General features: G+C 37.3%; 1 pseudogene; it reads right to left on the bottom strand.

Annotated features, from left to right (window-relative positions):
- Positions 1-5,968: 5,968 nt before the first annotated feature.
- LOC101434648 (small ribosomal subunit protein uS5 pseudogene) lies at positions 5,969-6,876 on the bottom strand (annotated as a pseudogene).
- Positions 6,877-25,429: the final 18,553 nt, after the last annotated feature.

The raw sequence follows: 25,429 nt of genomic DNA on the forward strand, positions 1-25,429 counted from the left end.
AAACTACGAAGCGATTATGGTCATTGGCAGTTAAAATAGCCGAAAACACTCACTTGTGTCCACAAAGAGAGGAAGAGTATTTTAGTATCTCTGGACCTCAGATGTGGCTGCTTTCTAAATCCTTCTGATTGAGGTTTCACCTCCTCTGTCATTAGGAAGCAACGCGTACATTTGCACACTCTGCCTGCTGCCTGCAACATGAGTGCTTGAAGTGGTGATGTCAAATGGGCCTGATTCATGTCGGTTTAAAAGAGCCTAGTAATTTCAGATCTTGTAATGGGGTTTTCATTCTTCTAGCTACATAATGCATGCAAACATTATCCTGATGCCTTTTAAAAAGTTGTCAAAATGCACGGGGAGAACCAAATATATTATATGTTTGCCTCCCTTGGATTGCAGCAGGGTGAAGAGTGGCACGGAGAGATTTCAACTGTGTATAATTATAAGTAGCTCTACAGCTGAAGAGCTATTGTAATGCCACAGCGTGTGGTGTCTGGAAAAGAATATGGATAACTGTGCAGCACAGCCTTGTTGCCTAATATATTAAACATATATTCACACACACCCCATGATATCAGCACTACACCCCTATCAACCTACACATGAGAAAATGGAAGTAGCATTTTACCCAAATTCCCACCTACTTGTGGCTCCCTCCAAGGCTGCCCTGTCCTCCAAAAGAGCAGGGAGGGAGGGATTAAGGTACATATTTCTCTGTCAGTCTGCTCCACCAATTTCCATCTGGTCTTAACAGTGACATTTGATGAAGCAGAACTATAAATCTGTCAAAAAGCAATTAGCCTTCACATGCCTATTGTGTGTTTTCACAGTGGACTGTACTGAGAAGAACAGCTCTGGAGAAATCCAACCCACTCCTGGATGAGACCACTGAGTCAGAACACTGTCATGGGGACTTGCACACTTTGGCATTTCCCAACTCCCCAAAAGCTTCTTGAAGATGGGAGAAGGGAGGCTGGCCTGTTTCCCTTTCCTCTTTTCATCCCACTCTCATGCTACTAGGTATTTGGTAGACTTGTAGCCTCCAAGAAATATGCAATCATGTGGACACGTGTGACCTGATCAATCTCTTGATCCCTGTACTCAGAAAGCCTGAACTTGGTTTAATACTCTACTATCATCATCTTGAAAGTCTTAATAATATCTGAACAAGGGGTCCCTCATTTCTTTTTGCCTTGGACCCTACAAATGATGTTGCTGATCCTACCTGCAGCCATCATTCCTCATACACTTTCATCAGATCTGTAAGGTCTCTGTTCTCAGCCACCTCAAAGCTGACAGGCAAACTAATAGCCTGGTGTGTGTGTGTTTGTGTGTGTGTGTTGGGGGACATGCTGGAGCAGAAGGCACGTCTTACCCTTGAATCCTGTCTATGTGCTACAGCTTAACAAACTTCTTCCACAGACCTTCTCTTATGCCGTTAACTATTAGTGGGACCCTTGATTTCATCTGCTTCCCCTAATACATCTCCTTATTAGTCTTTCAATAAATATATCATCTTTGAAAATTGTCAGAAACTATTGACCTGGGGATAATATGCTCAAATGAACATCCACTTCCTGATGAACTTCTTCCCTCCTTTCCTTAGTTGCCAATATCTGTGATCTTGGGCACAGTCCTTCACCTCTATAAGTCTTTGTTTCCTCATCTGCAAAGCAGAGATAAGCACAATTGCCTTAGGAGTCTTACAAAGTTTCAAAGAAGAGAAGATCTCTAAAGTACTCGACTTAGTAGCCAGCACAATGGACCCCATCTTCTTCTTTCCTTCTCTTCCTCTATCCTTTCCTTCCTTCCTTTCTTTTGTTTTTTCTCTATGGAAATATTCTAGGATCATGGACATCTGGTGATTGATTTTACTCAAAGAGACCAAGATGCAGTCAGTGGGGGATATACCAGGACACTGATCAGGGTAGGGGAGTTTACTAGCAGATATCAGAGGGACTTATCCAAGTGGCTGGTGATGATGTACATTTGAAAGATGTCATGGTACTTGTTTCAGAGAATATCAAAAGTGTATCATTTTCTTGAATATCTTATTATTGTCTTTTTATTGATTTTTTTCATCCATAAATAGCATGATATACTACCTTTTGTTCTTTCCCAAACTGACCTCTTGGTTTCAGAGTCCCTGCCTGCCTTCTCTATGTATCCTTTCCCAATTCTGACATGCTTTTGTTGGACAGTCTGGTCTCTGCCTTGATCTTCTCCAGCTCAGATCCTTGGTGTGTTCCCAAATTTAGAATCAGAGGATCTGGAGTCTCATTCAATCCCCCATTCCTTAAATGCTTATTTGCTTCTAATACTAAAGGAAAGGTGGATACAGGATGGTTTGGTACCTCAAACTCTATCTGGGACTCCAGTGATGCTCAGAGGGAAAGTGTTGAAGGTGCTCTCCTTTTTTAGTTTAACTGAGAGCATGAAAGGTGACTGACAGGAGAAATTTACAAGAGCAAAGATGTTGCACTCCTATAGAGGTGCCTGGAACTCTTGTAAGTAGATCTTTGCACTCCTATAGAGGTGCCTGGAACTCTTGTAAGTGGATCTTTACCCTCCCCAGATATTAATGGTAGATTTAAAAAAAAAAAAAAGAACAGACAAGTCCACAAACAGCATTGATGGGTGGTAGTGGGGAAGGCAGAGGGAGGGTGAAGGAAGAGAAACTTACAAAGTCCAAGAATTGTATCTCAATGCCCTGAAGACTTCTTTTCTAAAAAGATTGAATTTATTTCACTATACCTTATGGAAATTCACTAAATCATAGAAAACCCATTGGCTTGGTTTTTTGAAGCTTATTTTTCTGATGAATATAAACCACATCAAAATACCCCATGTATCTCCTGCAATATCAATTGCTAGAAAATGCAACAAACCAACTCAACAGCATCTGTGTGATGTTGCATTTTTTGATGCAACTTGTCGATTTTGCTTGCATTAAGAGTTCAATAAAGATTCTAACCAGAGTGGCTTCCATCCAGAGGAGGGGTTCAGGCTACTCATGACTGGTCAACAATGAAATATGTGACTGATAATCTCAAACCTTATACTGCTCTTGTGCTAGAGATGACAAAAGTTCAGCTATTGGACATTTCTTTCAAAAATCATCACTTAAGTTTATTGCAATTTTTTCTTCGGGTCAGAAATAATATTATTTCACTCACAGTAGACAGAAACAAACCATGTCTCTTCTCAAGCTCTTAATTTGTATTAACTAAGATTTTTAAAGGAAATCTAAGGGCCTTTTACTGTGTAGGGAGTAATAGAAAAAAAGGCAATGTTCCAAAGATTTCAAAATAAGTCACAATACCAGATGTACTATTTCCTTGCTTAAGAGAAATTGACTTTGACTGCAAACATCATTTTTTGGATTAGAAAGTCTGAATTCCTACCTGTTCCTTTCACTGCTTCCTTTGAGACCGTGTTCTAATGGACTTAGATATTTAGTCCACTCGTTGGTGTTGGCAGTGTTGAGTTGCAGGTGTCATTTTAGAAGCCCCATTGCCTTTTAAAATCTCTTTGTCTGGGAGTTCTTACTTCATTAACTTCTGTCTGTGTGCCCATTATCCAAGGTATCACACCACATCCTTTCAGGAAAAAATCTCAGTTGTTCAGTTTCATGTTCACTAAATGGAAAACAAATGATCTACAATAGATGACATTGCCATCAAATAAAATGTCCAATCCTATATGATACCAGGTTTTCAGTATTAGAAGGTAAAATACTTGCCAAGCAAATCTGGGGAGATTCTGTTATGTTTTTCTTCTTTTCAAAAAGTGCTCCATTAACTTCCAAACGCTCATGTTGGCCAGTGATAGGGGATAATTCAGCAACAGACAAGAGAGGGAGTTTTCTGGTGACCGGGTAAAATGAAGGATGGGAGTCAAGCCCTACCCATGTGTCAAGACCTCACTAACTCACAAGCAAGGGAGTGTGACTGAAGTGGCTTAAACAAATGGACTGCCTAAATTAGTGCTATTAACCCATTTAGTTGGAAAATTTATTCAATGAATCCACATCTGATGTCAATCTAAAAGTAAATGGTGAGTCTAGTTGTCCAGGAACACAGTGAGTCTGGTTTGGTAGCCAAATTAAATGAAATTGATTGAGAGATATGTACATCTGTGTGTTCCTATGTGCTCATATGTAAAACACTAGAAATTGTGAAAGAAGAAATTCTATTTTTAAAACACCACAGTTTTCAAAGAGAAGCTAAAAGTAACTTTTCATTGGGAACTGGAGATCATGTCTGAATATATCAAGGATATTAAAACTACACTACACTGTCCAGAAATTTTTTGTTTGCTAAGGGGGAAAACACACACACAACTATTTAGGGCTACCATTTCCCATGAGAAACCTCCTTCATTAATACTAGATATTAAATATTTTAAATTAAGTTGCTAAAATTTTAAATGTCTAATTTTCAAAATTGAGTGAATAGCAAGTATTTCAATATATATTATTGTCTACTTTATTATTACAAAATTATATTTTCTCCTAGAACAATACCACAAAGTATCTCTGATAAGAAACCTCAAAGTTAATCCTCTTTCCTCTTCAGCTAAGTCTAGTACCTGAAGTAGAGATGTTAGTGTCACTCCTTCATTTGACCCTGAGTAGGCCTTGGTGAGTTTCTATACTTACTTGCCTCTCCTTTTTAGGAAAACCCTGCTAGTTCCTCCCATGAAAAAAATCCAGGTTCTTGCTTCCCTAAGCAGACTGCATCTGGATTGTCTCCTCTTAGGGCTCTGGCGCCTGAGGAGGTCAAAGCCTTGACCTCTGAGGGGCCGCAGTCTTTGAAGGATGACTGAGCATATGGGCTGTCTCCAGGGCCCAGCAGGCTTAAAGACTGTGAAGTTGCTTTCCCACTAACAAACATAAATCCAGCTTTGACCTAATTTCCATTTTGTTCATTAATATACATCCATGCATATATCTTTGAAATAATGCAAATTGAAGAACTATCTTATAATCGTGCACATTCCATAAGTCTTGGGAATTTCAATAATAATAGAGGAACTTCATAATAAAAGAGGAACACCAATGTTTTTGCTAAATCATAGAGGCTATAAATACAAACAGAAATGTCCCCCACAAAAGGTATGATCAGGTCCCAACCCCTGGTCCTGTGGGTATGGACCCATTGTAAATAAGACTGCTTCAGATGTTACTCCAGAAAAGGTGTGGAATCTGGTTGCCCTTTAATTCAGATGACTGGAGTCCTTTAGAAGCAGAGTGAAAGTCAGAAAGAGAGGGAAGCTATGGAGGGGCAGCCAGAAGCTGGAAGTCAACTGAACCTAGAACAGAAAAAAGACATGATCATGTGTACTGCCATGTGACAAAAAAGCCAAGGACCAAGGATCACTGGCAGCCAATCCCAGAATGCCATAGTTTTGGGGAAGAAAGAATTGTCATGTTACTATCTCCATTTTGAACTTCTCCCGGCCTCAAAACCATGAGCCAATTAATTCCTGTTGTTTACGCAACCTATTGCATGGTATTTGTTTCAGCAGCTAGGAATTTCAAACATCAAGTCTTGATATCAGGTATCCCCTCATGCAATGAGAAGTGAACCTCATCTCTGTGCTACTGTTCCCAAACCTAATACCCTTTTCAGGAGAAAATATCAGACAAATTCAAATTGAGGGTCATTCACAAAATAACTGACCAATGTTTTTGAAATGCGTGGTCATGAAAAACAATGAAAGAAAGAGAACCTGTTACAGATCAAAGGAAACTAAACCTACATGATGACTAAATGCAATGTGTTATTTTGAACCAAAACCTGGAACAGAAAAAGGAAAGGAGAGGGAAAATGTGAGATCCAAATAGACTCCAGTTTAGTTAATAGTATTGTACCAATTTTGGTTTCTTAGTTTGCACAAATATACCATGACTGTTTTGCCAGTAGGGAAGCTGGCTGAAGAGTATATAGGAACCTTCTGTACTATCTTTTTTTTTCATTCAAACGTTTATTGTTTTCCTCAGAACCTAGCCTAGATGGTGGCCACAGCGGGGGTCTGGGTCATCTGCACGGAGACCCTGGTATGCGTCTTCACGAGATGGTCGGTGAACTCCTGGTGGGGAGACTTGGTGAACACAGTCTCCTTCCAGAGGGCGGGGGTGAGATAGCTGTAGGTCTTGGAGATGGTGTGGAAGGTAGCCTTGGCAAAGTTGCCCAGGGTGGCTGTGCAACGCCTGGTTGAGGTGTAGCAGTCGTCGATCCCCGCCATCATCATCAGCTTCTTGGGCACAGGGGCCGAGACGATGCCAGTGCCCCTGGGGGCAGGGATAAGGCGCACCAGCACGGAGCCACAGCGACCTGTCACCTTGCAAGGGACAGTGTGGGGTTTGCAGATCTTGTTCCCCCACTAGCCCCGCCGCACAGGGACGATGGAGAGCTTGGCCAGGATGATGGCCCCGCGGATGGCGGTGGCTACTTCCTTGGAGCATTTCACACCCAGGCCCACATGGCCATTGTAGTCCCCAATAGCGACAAAGGCCTTGAACCTGGTCCGCTGGCCAGCACGGGTCTGCTTCTGCATAGGAATGATTTTCAGAACCTCATCCTTGAGGGACGTGCCCAGGAAAAAGTCAATGATCTCAGACTCCTTGATGGGCAAGGAAAAGAGATAAATCTCCTCCAGGGACTCGATCTTCGTGTCCTTAACCAAGCGGCCCAGCTTGGTGACAGGGAGCCACTCCTTGTCCTCGACCTTGCCTCTGCGAGCTCCAGGGCCACGACCTCGGCCCCGGCCCCGGCCACTGCTGCCAAAGCCTCCACGGAAGCCGCCGCAGCCTCCCAACCCAGGGCCCCCGGGGCCCCCAGGGCCTCCCACAACACCGGAGTCATCCGCCATCTGGTGTTTTCTCGAAGAAGAAGCTTCTGTACTATCTTTGTGACATTTATGTAAAACTAAAATTATACGAAGGTAAGAAGTAGTTAAACAAAAATTGAATATCCCTTTATATCTCTTGTAATAACAAAAATAAAATACTGGGTAATGCAAAGTGTTGGTGGGGATGTACAAATATGGAAACTCTTAGGCACTCCTGGTGGAATTTAAACTGATACAAGTAGTCTGGAGAGAAATATGGCATATGCTATGGTTGAACAATTTCTCTCCTGAGTATCAGTACCAAAGAAATTCTCACATTGGTCCAAGACAAAAAATGTATGATTTTTGTATCAGTATTGTTTGTGGTAGTGGGTGCCTATCACTGGACAACTTAATGGATTGACATCAAGGACTACTATGCTGTACTTACTAGAAGGAGCAGACTAATTGCACAGAAAGCAACACAAATGGATGTTAAAACATAGTGCTGAATGAAATAAGACACAAAATAATATATACTGTGATTTAAACTACAGATATAATTTAGCATATCAAATTAATATACATTTTATAAGAACACATACAACCAAAAATGTAAGCATTAAGCACATCCATTTAATGTTTACACAAAACAAATTAGAATAAAGAGGAACACAAGGATTAAGGTACAGATATTCATGTCAATCAATCAATTAATCAAATGGCCTTGAGCAGGCCAATGATAATAATGATTCACAAAGTAATAAGTATGATTTACTCAACTTACCATGACAAAAATTTTTGAAAATAGGCAAAATTATAAAAATCTAGGATATAATCTTTTATTTTTTGTCCTTATTTTTCTGTTTTTGTTTGTTTGTTTTTTTAATTTTAAAGAAAGCAAAACTAGGGTATGTAGACAATGTAATATAGGTTCAATTTTCACAGGGAAGTTTACTTAAAATTCCATTCAGAAGGTTCATACTCAGAGACATCACTTGACCCTGCATCTAAAGTTTTGCAGATAAGCAGTTAGCTTTTAGCTTAAAATTTAAAAGCTATGCATGTGCTATTTTTAATGAATCCCAGTTTCATCTGTATATTTCAATTACCCAATGAATAACTGGCCCCCACATCTGGATAAGAGTATTCTAGAGTGAAATGTTTAATTTATACCATAGATTGTCTAGTTTAGATTGCCTAAGGGCTGCCAGTGCAAAGTACCAGAAATCTGTTGGCTTTTGTAAAGGGGATTTATTTGGGATAAAGCTTACAGTTCCAAGGTCATGAAAACTGAGGCACCATCTAGAGATGCTTTCTCACCAGTCGGCTACAGTATATCCTGGCATGGTGAAGTAAGAACATCACTGATTTCTGCCCAGGTTTCAGCCTACCCCTTTGGGCTCACCCATTCCTCTTGAGCTGTTCCATGGGCCCAGCCTCTTAGGGCTTGTGCTCCAGCAATTCCTGTACTTCTCTCTCTCTCCTGGCATAGGGCTTGCCTCTTAGGGCTTCCTACATCAGTCCCAGCTGTTACACTCTCTTCCCAAGTTCAACTGTAAGCTATCAGGCAAATGGCTCATCTCTCCCTGGTGCCTCAGCTGTCTGAGCCTCTCTTTTCTGTCCCATGGCCGGATCAAAAAATGGGAGCCCTCTCTCTTCTTGCCTGTGAGTGTCCATTTATATCAGACCAGCAGGGGGGTGGGGACTCAACTGAGTCATGCCTTACTGATGTAGGCTAATAAAAAGCCCTGCAACAATCTTATTAAGTAGTCTAGTCAAAGGCCCCTCAACTGATTTAATACAATAAAAGGCTATCAAATCGGGAAGAATAGATTAGTTTACAAACATAATCTTTCTTTTTTTGGAATTCATAAAATATCATCAACTGCCAACCTGTCTCACTCAAAAACAAAACAAAACAAAACAAAAAACATCAACTGCCTTACCAGGGTTAAATCTGTGGTTTCAGGGCTCACCAACATAAGTCACCAAGTAGGTGGTGACTTCGGTGTTCTCTTTTGGTGATTAAAAGGAAAACTATGTGGGCTACAGCAGCTCTTTACAGACGTTAATGTGCAGAGGAATCACCTGTGAATCTGGTTAAAAAACAGATTGTGATCGGTAGATCTGGGGTAGAGCTTGATATTCTGCATTTCTAACAAGTTCCCAAGTGGTAATGCTGATGATCGATGGACCACACTTTGAGTAGTAAGATTCTCAAAGAACATGATGAATTTCTCAAAATCATCTTCTGTAGTTATTCAAATGCTGAAATTCTATAGTATCGATCTGGAACGGATACCCAAGCTTGTATTATTTTTGAAGGATGGATTTACCAAATGGACATTTAAACACAACAAAATATATTTTAAAATATATAATATAAAATAATTAATTAAATTATTTCTGTAGGTATATTCAATTTTGTTTCCACTATATTAGAAAACAAAATATGCCCCCAAATAATTACATAGGTTAAATTTCAAAATAGAATTACCCATCTGAATTCTGGAAGTAACCTGTGCAAAATGAGAAGTTTAGTTTTGTCCTAATTAGTATTTAGATCCCTCACCAATAACAATTAACTAATAGTTTAAATTTCTTTTAAGGCAGTCTTGGAAAATAAACAATCAGGTCAGGCCATCAAAATAAGAGAGGACACAATTCTCTTTGTTGCCTCTTATTAAAGGAGTAATGATACAGTTTAGCCTAAAACAGAACCTCTTCAAATAATGGCTTTCTAAAATTAATGTATTCTTATATAAATATAAGCATTTTTGCATTTACCAATATCAAAGACATTTTTGAACAACCAAATGGTTTCAGTTTAATTTATGCAAGCAAAATACAATTTGTGAGTATGTTAGTTGTCTTCATTGTGTTTTTCAGCTAGCAAACATTGTTTATTTAGCTATAATATGCATGATTGTTAATTCCTTCCCAAGGTATTTATAGCTGTCCCCTGGATAAACATCATAAGTTATAGATCATTAATTTCACCATAATTCTATTTGCATCTTAATATTAACATTAAAAGATATGATTGAATTTGTTTAAATAGTGAAAAGTTAACTGCCATTTTCATTGTTTTAATGGATTTCATATAGGATCTTAATCTCTGAATGTTCAACTTTTCTTGGTTTGTATTATATGTATAGTTTAAAACCTGAGTTGCTTCTTTACAAGCATATCATTTGCACAGGTTACCATTTCAGTAGTTCAAAAGTAATTAATGGTTAACATAATTAGCATAAATACATGCAATTATAAGATTTTCAACCTGTAATTAAATTGCCTAATTAGGAAATTATGATGCAGAATGAAATAATTATGAAAGTTGATTACTTTAAATAAAATCTATCCTAAAGCATTTTTTGTTTACATAGTAGAACATGTCATTAGCAAGATTACATAGTATTCTCCTCTTTCCAGTTATGTATTTTTAAAGGCAAGCAAATAACATGCACTCTGCACTGACATTCTCTTCTGTGGTTATTAAGAGCCTACTCTCCCCAAGAAGGTGGAAGAGAATCCATCTTATACTCAATACACCTTATCCTCAAAAACGTGGCAGAGTATAAATGGAAAAGAACAAGACTACTTGTCAGAAAGTAGCATCATAGTTTCAGTATAATTGTACTTACTTATCTGTTTTGATTCCAGAAATCAACACATAACTAAGACTCCTAGAATCAAACAATAAACAAATCATATTATTCAGCATTGAAAAGAGAGAGATTATTTTACTATTAATAATTTGCCTTAGCTCCTATGTGAGAGAGTCTCTCAACTCCTCGCTGCTTCCCTGCACTGGGGCACATGAACACAAATTCACCACAGTCAAGGTCACAACTGCCTCATGGAGCCCATTCTGGACCACCACACAGAAGGTGAAGAAAGACTCTCCATTCCAATTGCGCAAAAGCTTAGTACTTTACATTCATTCGACAAAATCTCATTGGCTTCTTTGAGATTCAAATAAGGTGTTTATGAAGTACTTTGGTGCTGTAAAAGGATACAGAGTATAAAGGGTTTTGATATTTTCATTAAAGTCTACACTGCTATATGACAATATTAAGTACATTTTCAGTCCACTCTCTCTTCTGAACCACTGCCATTTTCTCAGGGAATTGTTTGCTGTATTGCAAAGTCTCTCCTCCTACATATACCACACCCGGGATATTACTGACCCCATCCCCTGTACTCTAATAACAGACTGCATATTTCTTTCTTCCTCTATGCTCTCCTTTGCACTCTATCTCCCTCCTCTATGCTGTAATAACAAATTGCATGTTTCCCTTGGTGAAAGATGTAGGTCTTCGTCATTAAGTTAAGAGCCCCTGGAGTGAAGAGAACTTATTTTTTATTTCTGTTTCTGGTACCTATCAAAGTACCTGTTACGTAATCAGTTCCCAATACATATTTGAATGAAGATGCCATCATATACTTGAATTATCCAACAGTAGCAAAAATAATGAAACTCAAAGTACGATTTAAACTCTGTATCTAAATCAAATGTATCCCAGCTAGACAAAACTGTCAAACTTGTTGAATTTTTAGGAAAAATAATTTCTTGGATTTTCCAAGTAAACTGAATTTCTATGACCATAATACTAAATCTGACCACGATTTCACTATTCTAAATAAATTTGAAAATAATAAGCTTTAAAGGAAATAAACACACACACACACACACACATACACATATACCTGCAAATCAGTTTTACTTTATCTTCTAAGGAAATTAATAAAAGATGTTGTTACTGTATTTATTCTTTCCAGCACCTGTACTCTTGACTAATCTACAGTGGCATAGAAAGTTTTTTGGGACAGAGAGGAATGTAATCATGGGCCAAAATGTTAATGTATCACAGTTGTGACTGTCCGTAAAATGCAAAGCAGATCCAAGCCATCTGAGGCTTTAGTGGAAACTGTTGAGCAGGGATCAGATGATCATTCAGCAGGAGGCAAGTCCAGCTTGAAGAGTCATTGAAAACATCTTTATTCACTTTTTTAAATGTGTTTTTAAAATACATTCCTAGAAACTTCATTCTCATAAATGCCAACATAATTTAGTCCAATTCACCAAAGAATGTGTTCTTTTTTTCCTGTCTCTTAATTTCTGGTATATTTCTTTCAAATTTTCTGTAATGAAAATTCCTGAAACTGTATTCACTGAAGGAAAACTTCCTCAAAACAAAACTTCCTTCTATAAGAGCATTTTTTTCTAGTTCTTCCAAAATGTAATGCCATTTGAAGTTGAGAAAAATCTTTACATCATGTTTCTTTATAACCATATTCAGAAAATGAACTATAGAAACCTTCTGACTCACTGATAAGGTCTAAGTGCTCTACTCTCAGAGGCATTACACATTACAATCATGGTTGCTCTCCAAAAAATTGACAAAGGGAAAAGAGAATGTGAAATCTGTGACTTACTACTTCCACTTTTTTGCAAATCAGCAAGTTAAGGACTAACAAATAAATGGAATAGTCTAATTATTCTCCTGTTTCAACATTAACATAAATGTTGTTAATCTTTGGTGAAATCATCAAAGCAAACTTTGCTTTATCATCTAATTTAGGGGTTTGTGGCCAAAATAGCTCCTCTAGGAAGTGCAGAGATAATCCTCCATTGAGTAGACTGCCTATTATCTAGGAGGAGTTGGGAGGAGAGGAGATTTGATCTGATAAACTGTCCTTCCAGATGGTTTGCATAAATTACTGTTAGCTGCTAGTTTTATATAAATATTATATTGGACTGAACATTCAAGATAAGACTACACACTTACATAGGCTTTTGTAAGATAAGTCACTTCGTAGAATTGAAGTTTAGAATCAAGAAAAAAAAATTGCCCCCCAAAAAGTGCTACCAATATCTAATAGAGTTATCATTGACCTTATGGAAGTTGAAATAAATTTTCCTTTAAGATTAACTATTTGACTTCATAACTAGATAAAGACATATGTGATAAAAATGAACTAAACAAACTCTTCTCAGATGAAGTATAATTTGATTAAGACTTCTGATAAGAGGTATGATCTTTGGAAGAATGATTAATTTGCAACACCAAGTTCATTGATGGAAAAGTTCATGTCTTATCTTCGTCTCACTCACAATAATCAGTATAGGCCCAGGTATGCAAAAGGCAATTACTAAGTGTGATGGTTAAATTCATGTGCCAACTTAGCTAGGTTATGATGTCTAGTTGTTTGGTCATGCAAGCACTGGTCTGATTGTTACTGTGAGTGTATTTTGAAGATTTTAATTATTAGTAAGTTGAATGTGTCTATGTGTGATTGCATCAATAATCTACAAAGAAGATTGCCTTCAGCAGTAAGAGAAGTCTTATCCAATCAACTGATGGCCTTAAAGGCAGAACTGATTATTTCAGCATTCAGTAATAAAAATTTCTATTTCTCCTTCAGTCATCCAGTTTCTCCTAGAGAATTAATCATCACTTTCATTGGCGTTCCCAACTTGCTGTCTCTCTTGGCGAATTCAGTGTTCCATTTAGTTACCAACTTGTGACCTTCCTACAGAATTTGGACTTGCCAATCTCCATGGTTACATAAACCAAATCCTATAATAAATCTCTTAATATTTACATAAATGTATATGCATATATGTGTATACATAGCTCCTGTCAGTTCTGATTCTTTTGAGAATTCTGAATAATTCACTGAGTATCTGTTGATTTCAACAAAATCACTATTGAATATATACCATATGAGAATGTATTAAGTGCACTCTATACTCCAAAGGCAGAGAAGACAGATGTATTGTGTTATAGGACTTATCCTCTTATCTGGGTAACCAGACTCACAAATATGAAATTGTTAAATAACAAAAACTATTCAAAATATGTGATACAAAAATGTCTAAAGACATTTTCATCTAACTTAACCATGTAACTAAATTAGAAAATATCAGATGAAATTCAATTAGATATATAAATTTTAAAAAGGAGAAGGAAACATAACATGGATCTTTAAGCTAACAGAGAAAATCAAAAGACAGGAAGTGGGTAAAGTTTACAAGTGAGGAAGTTTGCTATAAATGTTTAGAGAGAGAAAGATCAGTAGTGGCTTACATGGTTGTTCATGGAGAAATAGCATTTAAAGGACTCAGAGATCTGTTAGAGTGTATGGAAGGAGAAATTAGTTTGGCAGATTGAAGGAAGAGCAGAAGCAATGTGGAAGAGTAGGAATAAATGAAGTGCAACAGAAGGATTGCAAAAAGACTGAGTCAGGTATCCTAGGGTATATATTACAAATATTAGAGTAGGAGAAAAGGCAAAATAGATAAATTGAGGTTAGACCATGAACACTACTTAAGGGAAAGTAGGGAAATTTGGTATTTCTTCAATGGGAAAATGGAAATCCCTTAAAGATTTTGTATCAATGATATGCAATAAAGAAAGCAGTCTTAATTATATTTAATCTAAGAATTAATGAGGAATTAGATTTATTTTTTGTGACCAGAGGATAAATCTAGAGCCATTGAGCAAAAATCCTAGGAGGAGAAATTTTGCTCAAAGGGAAAAATACATAACAATTTGAGTTAACTGAACATAGCATAGAGTCACTTAGTAGGTGCAAAGGGTCTCGTACTTATTGGGCCTGATGTGGAAAAAAAATCATGCATCAGACAGATGTGCTAAAAGGTATTCTTGATCCAAATAAGGAAGGAGGGATAGCCAATTGTAGATATAGGAAAATCAACCTAATGGCCTTTTCTTGAGCCTAGGATTAGGTGGAGCAGCCCTTACTACTACCCATCGGACCACTATTACAAATACTACCTCCAGCATGACAGCACATACTACATCCCGGGCACAGTGCTAAGTGCTTCACATACATTAACCTTCTCATCCTTTCAAGACCCTATAGAGTACACACTATCATTCTCCTTTTTTACAGATAAGATGAGGAGCAATGGGAACAGGAAAAGTAGAAGAGGCATTGGCAGATGCCCAGATGCCACTGGCAGAATTTAAGTTCTCTTGGTGTGACTTAATATGCTCCCTACACTGCATAACAGCACAGTCCTATATAATCTGCAGTAACTTGGTATCTCCTGGATGTCAATGAGTACTGGATCTGAAATGTTATCTTTTTTTAGCTAATGATTTCTCTTTTCCACAAGCTGCTTTGCAGTGAATTATCCCCATCATCACAAAAATATTTATAATATATCTCTTGGTCACAGGCACCAGATCCCCTGGGTAAGGTACTCAGTAAGTAAGGATAAACACGATTTGGGACACCTGTCTGAAGGCAATGTGACAGCTGAGTCAAATGATAGAAAGTGAACAATATCCATCAACCTGCTCTTATATTATACACTGTTGAGGAGTTGATTTGCCTAATTCCTTTCAAATGATTGTACACACAACAACAAGCTATTTGACCTATTAAGGGTAATGCCAACACTTTTAGCAGCTCATTGTCTTGCTGTTAACCATGATTTTTGGAAATATGGTATAGGGGCATCGTTTACTAGTGTACTCTGGTTTGGCCCATTTTCAGATCTTTATACCTATTATGGCCTCTATCTAGAATTTCCTCTCAGTCTTCACTCTATGGAGAGAGTTCTCCCACTATTAAGAGCCACCTCCACTGTAAGGCTTTACCTCACTTAGCTCAGTCTTCGTGGTTCAGTCATATAGTTTCTCATATACCTCAAGTTCCTCATAGGTAGGAAAGTTTTGCCGTTTTTTTTTTTCCCTACCTTTTTGCTTCAATTCCTCACCTCCTCTCACCCCACAAACTCATCCCACAACAATCAGAACATGAACATAATTATCACTCGTAATTTTTTAATTGCCACAGAGGTGGCATAGATATATGTGTGACCCGGTTAAGGCACTGATGTGAGTAAGAAGGGAAACGCATGGCTTCACACTTTCCTTCTCGGCTGACCTAAAGCTTATTCCTATGCTAGTGTAACACATCTCATTGAGTTGTCTTAAATTGTTTGCCTATATGTCACCCTTGGTAGACTGTGTGTGGCGTATAGTTATTGTCTTCTAAACACTTAACATAATTTAATGATATAAATTGTTCTTCTGGTTATGGACTAGAAAGGCAAACAGATGTGGGTCAGTGAAGCTAAGAAACAAGATTTAATCCTAGTATAAATCAATTCCCCCAAAATAAGTGACAACAAATTATAAGTCAGTGAGTAAAAATATAGCCAAATCACAGGTGGTTTGCCTGACTTAAAATATACAAGTACCTTTAGGTGTGACATGCAAGCTGCTGTCTTCAAGCTCTACCACTCCCTGCTGTTAATACCAGGCCTTTTATATTTATGCCAACCTCTAGCCCTCTTGGGTCATTTGAATTTGTGGGTGCTCTACTAGAACTTGTCTTGACACTATAAACTCAACCTATTTTTCTCAGAAATATTTCACCAAACTTCTTTCAAGTTTGCTTAATCTACTGTTAAATGTTTATAGATATAAATTGTATTCCTAAGGCAATGGCTACATAGATGCAAATGGAGATATGAGAATTTGTATTAATAATGAATAGAGTGCACTTGCTTCTATACATATATTAAGAGCATTACTAATTAGGTTACATTTTAGGAGATTCATTATGTTTTGAGTATGCTAAACATCATAGGCACATGTTTTCTTTTGTTTGTTTTTCCCCACTTGCTTATCTGGCTCTCTAATTCTTTAAGTATCATGAATTCTTGGGGAAAAAAAATGGTCTCTCGTCTGTTCTCCCTAGATGAAGTCACAATCCTTTGGTTGTGGAATTAAAGGCATTCTCAAATCACAGAAGGAATAGAAATGCAAATAGATAACTGTAGGAAGAAGTCCTTTAACTCTAGGAACCAAACGTTATTTCCATGCAAAATTCAAGAATGAACTAAAGAAAGTGTCACCAGTAGAATAGTATTTGGATGATTAAAACTTTCTCCATACTGTGTTCCAGGAATTTGAGGCACATGCTAATTGTTGAGCATAATAATTAGGAGCATATGCAAAGAATATCAAAACTCCTCTAGATTTTTCTTCAAGAGTTGGAAATTTAGCAGAGCTCAATCTTCTCAGAATTAAAATAAATAAGATATTTACAATTCTTAAAATAGAACTGAATTTATGATTCATAAGTTTTCATGTCATTCTGCATAATTAAACTACTAAGAAAGTGTTTTATCATTTCAATTTGAATGCTCACTATACTTCTTTAGGGGAAATGTCTACTGTTTTATAATTTTTAGGGTAGAAGAAATTCATCTTGAATATCAACTTTGATTCTGTAGTAAAATTCCAAAGATTAAATGGATTAAAATCTGATGAGAAATAAGAAAACAAAAAACAAAAGCATATGTAACTGCCCTGGCTAACTCTTTCAGATAATTTATGACAGGATATGTTCCTGACATAAAATAAGACTTCTGTAAAGGTACTGTTAGTTATAAGATAATTTATGACAGGATATGTTCCTGACATAAAATAAGACTTCTGTAAAGGTACTGTTAGTTATAATACTAGCAAACATTTCTTTATTGCTTATTTAAAATAGTGTTTAGCAGATAAAAAGAGCTGAAAAATGTTAATATTATTGTAATATATCAGATACTATTCCAAGTAGTTTACATGGATTAATTCAACTATTTCTCCCTAAAGTTCTATAAGCTAGGTATTATTATCATTATTCCCATTTTATAAATGAAGACACTAATGCTCAATGTCACAAACTAGGATTTGAACCTAAGCCAAGTCTTTTAACCACTCTCTGCTTTGGTTCCCAGGTTCAAACTGAAGACATGCAATAAGACATACCACATTTTTAATCATCATTCTAGTAAAGTTTACGAATGATTTTGTCAACTCAGTATCTTGTTCTTAAGGGTCATTGCTTGAGACAGAGAAAGAAAGAAAACGTTCATTCATTTCATTTAGTAATTACATGGCCTTCTAGTATCAGATGATCCCAATTAGGTTCAATTAAATTAGCCTACCAAAAATCATTTTTGCTAAACTTTAATAATTGCATATATTGCATAGTCTGGACTTCAAGAACAGGATTTCAATTTTTCTAATGATTGGTGTGGTCAATTGTTAAATGAACTCAATAAAGCCCATCATTTTCCTCTTGATTTCCTATTAGTGCTAATATTGCATCATCATTTTCTCATTCATCCAGGATTAAAACTTTAAGATCCTGGTATTGTTCAGACTAGTACATCTCCCTAGAATGCTCTCCCACCCTATTGCCACCTATTGGATTCCCATCCATCCTTCAAGAGTTAATCCCTTCAGTTAAATGGGCTTATTGTTCCTTTGGCTATTCATAATATTTGTTTCTCTCTTTCTCTCTGACAGTAGCATAAATTAGGAGTTAAGAAAATGAACTCCAGAGTGACTGGAGTTCGAATCCTGGTTTTAACACTTACTAAGCCATGTCAGATGGAACAGGTTAATTTAACTTTATTTTCTCAATTTCTCATGCTTACAATGGGAAAACTATAGTTTCTACTTCATAAGAATGTAGCAAAGACTTAGCTCATTTGAAGTGCTCAATAAATATTAGTTACTATTATCCTTATTATATGCACTATCATCAGTAGCAGCATCACTACTATCACCAACACCCTTGAAAATAAGATATGGTTTGTTTTAGGCCATTCAGGGATCCCATCCTACTCACGAATCTTTCCTTTTCTTCTTCAACAAGTACCTAGTCTGCATGAGATATTGAGTAAGTGGACTTGGCTGAGCAGCCACAACTGGATTAACCCTAACAATTCACAGATGTGACAGCCACATTATCTTTAGCTATTATTTCTCAAATAAGTTATTAGTTCCATGAACTGTACTACTAAATAAATTATTTGCAGACATAACTGTCTAATTCATTTGTCAGCCCTCTATTACGTAGCAGAGTTTCGGGCATGGAGTTGGTCTCAACATTTAAGTGCTGACTGTAAATGAACATGTTGGAATCATGATATCAAATCAATCAAAACTCAAAACACATAATATATTTTTGGACAATATCCTATGTCTATATTAACTTTCTATATGACTCTGGGTCTCTTAATGCAATAAACTATTAGCCTTCCCAAATTATCAACATTCCTTTTTGATCTTTCAGTCCTTCATTCAATTGGCATTTATTGAGTGCAGATGGTGTGTTAGACTTTATTTTCTTAGAATCCTAAAAATAGAGATGAAGTCATTGTCCAGAGTCTTGCTTGCTACCCAAAGTATCAGCATCATTAGCAACAACTGGGAGCTTGGTAGAAATGTAGACTCCCAGGCCCTAAGCCCGGCCCTAACCCTGGGCTAACAAATGAGAGCCTTTATTTTTAACAAGGTCCTCAGGTGACTCACGTGCATGTTTAAGAGAATAATTGATTTGCACAATAAAAGCAGTTGTATATTTAAAAAATACAGATGCCTGCAAAGTGGAAAGTCACTGAGTATCTAAAGAAACTAAACAATCCTTTGATAATTCAAGAAGCCTTTTTGAATATATATTGAATATATATATAAAAATACATATATATACATCCATTTACTGTATATACCATTTAACTTTGCCATGGAATAAGTTTTAATGATATGATAAATATAACTCAAAATTATAACCTGTGATTAAGAAATCAAGATACTAAGATCATATGAGCTTGCTTGCTGTTGACCCTCATTGTTGATATATCCTGGGGAGATTATATCAAGAATTTTAACGGAGATAAATTCTAGACAGTGGGGGCAGGGAAATATTTGCCAAAACCAGAGACATTAAATCATTTTCCATCTCAAAGGTTTAAATCAGAGGTGCAGCTGCATTAGGGCCAGAAGGCAAGAAACAAATAGTTACATGAAAAAGGGCAGCCAAGAGCCCCTAATCACTAGATGAGCCATGTTGGGGCCAAAAGCAGGGAACTTGGAACTAGATGTTCAAAGTAAAAGCCAAAAAGTCAAGAGAAGCTGAATCACAGATTAGAAGCCAAGAGGCACAATACCAGGAGTCAGAATCAAGAGGAATCTCTAAGTGGGAACAAATATCCACTGAGGACTGAGTGGGGGCTACTCGAGGGACAGGAACAGAGCACAAAGTAGTGACAAAGACACCAGAGGCAAGTTGTGCTTAATGTACTAATCAAAAAAATTCCATTTAAGGAAGAAACTGGTACATCCTAGCTTGTCCTGTCGAAATAGCTTATCATGTAACCAAGAATTCCTGAGCTACATTATTAATGGAAAATGCATTATAGCCACCCTAATTAAACCTCATTATAATAGTTATTATCAGATCAAATGAAGGAAATTTTTTCTCTTATGCTTTCTCAAGGTTTAATGATGTTCCATGATCTGCTTCAGAGTTAGCTTTTCAAAGTTGGGATGCCTAGAGATGGCCATTTTTCATATAGTTGAAATTTATGATGGGAAATTTTCCTCAGTGTATTTCTTATGTGGCATTTCCTGGATTAAGGGTCATGAAATAAAATCACCAATAAATTAGGGAAACATAAAACACCACTGGGTACTTTGAAAATGGCCTGGGTCCAAGAATAGCATGCAAAAATGCAAGCACTTTGCACTCCTTAAACTCTCCTAAGTTTTCAACACTTTTTTTTTTTGCACTTCTTTTAAGGAAAACCCTTAGATATACAACTGGCAAGGACTTTCTGCCCCCTTGGTTCTCATGGCTTTCTTATTTAAATATTGATTTAAGAGCTGGCCTAAGCAGGCTGGCTACATGACAAGTAGAACCCCTTTTCAACAAACTTAATAGGGTACCAGCAATGCTATATTATACTCCCTCTACAGTAAGATAGATCATGTGTTACCCATGAGCAGATGAGGTATAAACAACTTTATAAAAACCTTTCACAACTTTCATTTTCATGAAAGGCCAAGTGTGGGATAGTGTATGGGAGTTCTATGCTGGGAAGATAAACATTGCTCTTCCTAAATTTACACATTCAGCTGAAAACAGCTCAGTCCATCTATTTACTGTTCTTGAAACATGCTTTCCCTCACTGCCTTGCTTTTTTTTCCATAACCTTTCCCTGCCTATCCAACTTTTAAATTTTTGTCAAGGTACAAGCTAGTTCCTCTTCCTCAGGGAAGACTTCATTGACCCATTACCCAGTTGGAATCAGTCTCTCTCTCCACTCTGAAAAGTTTCATTTACCTCATAAAGATATAAAAAGAAGTGCACCTACTATATTTATATCCACCATTTTTTTATATGTATAAATCAGTCTCAACGTGGTCCTGACAGAATTCCTACAACAGCATGAGGTAAGTTATCGAATCCTCCCTACCAGAATTTAGTAGGGAACACACCCCTCCTTTCCTCCTTCTTCCACATCATCCCACTGCCCCAGTCATGCACAGCAATTAATAGGCATTCGATCAATAATAGATGCATAATGGAATATGGGAATAAATGGATTGTAAATAATGTGCAAGCTTAGTGTATCAAATGGACAAATTAATTCTAAATAAAGACTTAGGAATAAATGTAGTTTGTAGAACTGAGTGCTCAGAAGAAATCCTTCATTTTGCAGTTAACTTTCTGCCAGTGTTCTTGGTTGTATTCCTTAATAATCTACGTGGCAGTGATTTCCAAAACCAGGTGCAAGTAAAGATCTTTTTTAATCTTTTATAATGTCTTGGGATCCCAGGCCACTAGCCGACTACATTAGAATTTTTTTCCAATGTGGTGGAAGGAAATGGGGAGAGGGGAAGTATCTTATCTTCCCCTAAATTATGGGTCTAAATTATGTCACCAGGATCCATATTTAGTCTCTATGTCCTCTGTGGTGGCTGCAAGTTGCTCCTGATTCTCTCTTTGTATCTATGGCTGCACCAAGTCTCTCATCCTTTCAGCACCAAATCTAGCTCAGGAGAGTCTGTGTTCCAGTAAAATGTCTAAGATTCACTCTGATTTACCAGTTTTGATTTGGTTACCAAATCCTAGCCCCCAACCAATCACTGAGACTAGTGATCAGCTTAAAACAATTGCAATAACTAGGGGTGGCATTACTCTTTGCAAACTATGGAGTTGAGAAATTCAGCACCAAGGGGGGAGAGGAAATGAATGCGGAGGCTGCAATCAGGAATCATCCATTACATGTGATTGCTATTATCTCTACTAAAAAGTAAATTACTGGAGGGTAGAGATGTCTGCTCATTCTTCCATCCACTCAAGGTGACCCCAGGGCCTCTATTATTTATAATACTATGATATCAGGGTTAGTCTTAAGTTCTTTATAGTCATAAAAACTTAGAATCTATTACGATAATTTTGAAAAGTATGAAGTTATATATAAGCATTGATAATACACACTTGTTTCTCACTGAAATCAATGAGTAAATTATTAGTCTATTAATAAATGAGGATTCTGGAATCTAAAATGGTTAGATGTTTGCCTAAATCTATACCTGTGTTGGAGCTGGGATTAGACCCTTGGACTTACAACACTTCTACTCTAATGGTTTGCCAACCTTATCTCTCTGGCTTTTCACATTTGAACAAAATAGTAATAATAAACTTTTTAACCCTATGACAATATTTGCATATAAAGCTACTGTTTATAATGGCTAAGACAAAGCACAATCTTATCAAGTGTCTATCTCACTGAGAGCTGTACTTAAGTCATCCATCTGCTATCAACCAAGTAAAGGACCAGTTTAAAAAATAAAATTTAAAATAGTATATAACTGGCCTGAACCTACCTTCTGTATTTTAATCTTCATGTTCTTTGGCGACATGATAAACCAGTGCCAGATATGGTGCCTTTAAGATGTCATCAAGAACAAGAGCTTCTCTGTTTCTGGCTGGCTGAAGGAAATCTAGGAGAGGCACCAAACAAATCATTTCATAAAATTTGACTTATCTTGCTTGGTCCCCACCCTTTCCTCTTATCTTTGATATCCAGCTACCTCCTCTGGTATTTGACCCAGGAGTACAGTGCGGACTTTGTCCTTCTATAACCTTTTGGAATGGCTGCCGCTTTTCTTGTGCAGTGCTGTTACTGAAACTTCTCATTCTTTTGCTTCCCTCTTCTGATGTCATACTCTTTCACCTCTCCCCCAAGGTTTTGGAAACATTTCAACTCTTGGCCTCATGTTCCTGTTACCAATCTAGCATGTTTGCTCCCTGGATTGGATATCTGACTCCCCGTCATTCCAGCTATTATTGCCTGAGTTTTAATTTAAAAAATGCAAATATGCCTCTTCATTTGTTTGAGACCACAGACATCACTCTTCAAAACTTCTGAGACCAAGAACAAAACTGATCTGCAAGCCCAGGCACTTGCAGGAATATCTAGAGATGCCTTTCTTGATGCTGTCTTCATACCTCAGAAATCTCTAGCTGCAATATTGCTCAGAAAAAAAAAAAAATGCACATGCTCAAAGGCCCAGTCCTGTAGAAGCTTCTTTGCTGGTTCCCAGAAGGCACTTTGTTATTTCATCTGCAATCCATATGAATGAAGCAGCTGGATGGGAGCTGTGCTTTTCATACAATGAAGGGAAGGAAACATTAAAGTAGAACCTATTTACAACCACTGCTTTTGCAGAGGGCTAAACTGATGTCAGGTCTAGAGCTGCAATCATTCCCCTGCCATGGGCTTGCACCGTCATCAGAAACATGCCAATGCTTCCCTGCCAATGCGGTCAAGAAGACAACAGAGGCTTTAGAGAGTGGGTATTAGCTCTTCCTTTCAGCAAAGCCCTACCTGTTTCCAAATGTGAAAGACTGTCTTTTCATTATTAATTAACCACTAGAGAGCAATGTTATAATCAGAAAGTCACAGAGAGAGAGAATGAGAACTAAAGAGAGAATTAATTGGTTTCTGGTATGTGATAAAATAGATTATCTTCAGGCTCCTTCAAACCACAATCTGAGAGATGGTGGCTCATCTGATTGAAATCACATAAATGACTATTCTTTATGAGGCTGAGGAAATTTGCAAGACTGGATAAGGAAATCTGTTCCTTTCATGTTGTGGAATGTCGATACCACATGGTGCATTGTCAGATCTCTTAAAAGAAACTTGCCACTAGAATTATTTAAATATCTTAGGGAAGGGATAGAAGTATTATTGCTGGGTAAGCTCCATTTTAAACTTCATGAAATCTGATGAAGATTTTCATGAACAGTTTTATTCTTCCTTTGAAAGATACGAGTATATACCTCTTTTACTCGAAGGTGATAATAAAGTCGAGGGGTGATTTTTTTTTAAGGTACTGTCTGTGGGGATTGATTCTCATTCCCTTCTGGGAGAGGATGAACTTAGTTTTGACTTTGAAGAGGGAAGACTAATTAGATCTCCTGTGGCATCAAATGCCTAGTGCCCAGAGAGCAGAGATGCCCTTTGTGGGAAATGAAATGTGGAAAACTTGGGACACAATCAATGGCTCTGTTCCCTAGCTTCTCTTCTCCCCACATTGGCCAATGGTTCTCAAACACTGGTGCATTTCAGAATTATATGAGGGCTTATTAAAAACATATACATGCCAGGGCTCAGCTCAGGAGCAAGCCTGATGGAATGAGCCTGAGGTGGGCCTGAGCATCTATTTGAACAACTCATAGATAATTAGATAATTCTGATGTACACCAGAACTAGAAATGCTCTAGGACCCCACTTCCTTAGATCCCCTTAAGTGGATACACTATACAGCATCCTTTCATCAAATTGCCTTCAACCATGAATGAATATTTTCTTGGAATAATGATGAGAAACTGGAGATGAAAAAGCTTCCAAACAAACTCTATGCCGTTTATTGGAAACAAACTCTATGCTGGATAAACTCCACCTTTAATCACTGCAGTCAACTATAAGAACCCAAAGGGAAACAGAGTACTAAACACAACTCAGAAAAACCACACAAACATTGAGTGGCATTAGCCACACTCCTCATTTCTTAGTCAAAAAAACATGTAGAGCTGTCATTTATCAAGGTTGTCGTTGCATTATACTGTTGACTACAGAAGTATCAGGTAAGCCTATTTCAGCAATTGCACTGGCAGAAGGGGGAAAGAAGGTCATTCCTTTCATTTTTGTCCCTCTGGGGGTTCTTCATATGAGACCAAAATCATTGATATTGAATAGCTTTAGAGAAATTGCTGCTTTGAACTTTACTGTTGTCAAGATCACCTACAGAGAAATCTATTTGAGTTGATGCCCATGGTAATCTTATGCTAGTCCATCTGTACCCTAGCCTATGACCTTGTAAATATCTCCCTAGCTAGAAATATGTATGTTTCTGGCAAGCAGGGCAGGGGACCTTTGTTTCTGTATCTTTGAGTTTTAAGTATTAAGTTGCCCTCTATGGACTGATATAAGACTCTAGTTTTAACTCAACTGATTGTTAACTCTATGCTGATGAAGTACATTTGTCTGGGTTTTTTGGTGTTTCTGCCAAGATATGTGTTTCTAGAGTACCTTCTATGGAATAGAATAGTTCCTAGATGACATGTGGCCTTTCAAGTGGGAAGAGATTTCCAGGAGATTAAAATATGTTGTAACAGCTGCCTTAGAAATTTTGTGAAGAACTCCAGCACTGCTGAGTCAACTTGATAAAACTGAACTTGCTTTAGAGTC

The sequence above is a fragment of the Dasypus novemcinctus genome, chromosome 11 (genome assembly GCF_030445035.2).
Source record: "Dasypus novemcinctus isolate mDasNov1 chromosome 11, mDasNov1.1.hap2, whole genome shotgun sequence".
In the NCBI taxonomy this organism is placed as follows: Eukaryota; Metazoa; Chordata; class Mammalia; order Cingulata; family Dasypodidae; genus Dasypus; species Dasypus novemcinctus.